We start from the raw sequence: 1,269 nt of genomic DNA on the forward strand, positions 1-1,269 counted from the left end.
TCTTTCTACTAATGCTTATGCCGATGCTATTATGGTTGTCGGTGAAAGGAATGTAGTGTTCCTATATGCTTGTTGAGCAAAAGCTGTCAAGTTTTTACAAGATCTGGGTATTGCACAATAATTCAAGGGAAGTTTTACTTTATTGTGAATGTTCTTGCAATGGTATTCGACCTAAAAGATTTTGAGGTCCTTAAGCAGCAAGTTGAATATGGTTGGTCCATTTGGATGCACAATGTCATTGGCTACTGCTTGATCCAGGAACAACAAGCTTACAACAAGGTTGTTTAGAGACCCATAATATATTCTCATGTGGTTTTATGAAGCTCCAGTACTTAAGCAAGATCTTCTTAAGAAATTTGATCCAGGAGGACAAGGTTATGTACATCTTACTCTATGACAGTTGACCCATAAATCGTGTGATCCCCATGGTGATCATCATGATTACAGTTTATGGCTGGCTATCTATATGTTGTACATCTTACTCTATGGTAGTTGACCCATAAATCGTGTGATTCTGGTGGTGATCATCATGCTTACAGTTTATGGCAGGCTATCTATATGCTTTACCATGTAGCACTTTTATGGGTTTCTGGATGGATCAGCTCCACTGACAGCAAATTGTTGAGTTTTCCCTTCAATCCTGGAGGTTTATGCCTACCTGAAGTCAAATTCTTGAGAGGTTATTGAAACCATGCTTATAGTGGATAGTGGTTAGATTTTATGCTTGCAGACCTTTGAAGATGGTTGGCACATACCGGAGGATGTGTAGGTTCAGAGGGGATGGGTGTCATGATGCTTCGCGTTCACTAGGATAAAAGCACAAAAATAATAAGGATATTGTGTTTTGATGTTGTGTCTTGCAGTGCTTTGGTTGCGGATAAATATGCCAAATACGGTGAACTTCAGTGTTTGAGGAATTTATTGCCTAAGGATGGTGTCACTTTGAGTACATTGATAGCACGAGAAGTCTCATGATGATGTTACCAAGGATGTTTTAGTCAATATATGCTTGGGGATGCCTTGGTAGTTGTGGCAGGGAAGACCGGATGTGAAGTGTTGATCTTGATAGTGCCATTCAACTACGTAGTTGGTTGAAGGAAGGACCTATGTTCAAAGGGAAGGCCATGAGGATGTGTGAATGGCCGGAATATTGTTGTTAATAATAGAATAAATCAATGCTATTTTGATGAATAAAAGGAGAATAAAAGGCAACAAGGATCGTCAAAAAGCAGGGGCCAGTGCGAGGATGATAGATATAGACAAGTGATG

Source organism: Adiantum capillus-veneris, chromosome 7 (assembly GCF_014529385.1).
Source record: "Adiantum capillus-veneris isolate H3 chromosome 7, ASM1452938v2, whole genome shotgun sequence".
In the NCBI taxonomy this organism is placed as follows: Eukaryota; Viridiplantae; Streptophyta; class Polypodiopsida; order Polypodiales; family Pteridaceae; genus Adiantum; species Adiantum capillus-veneris.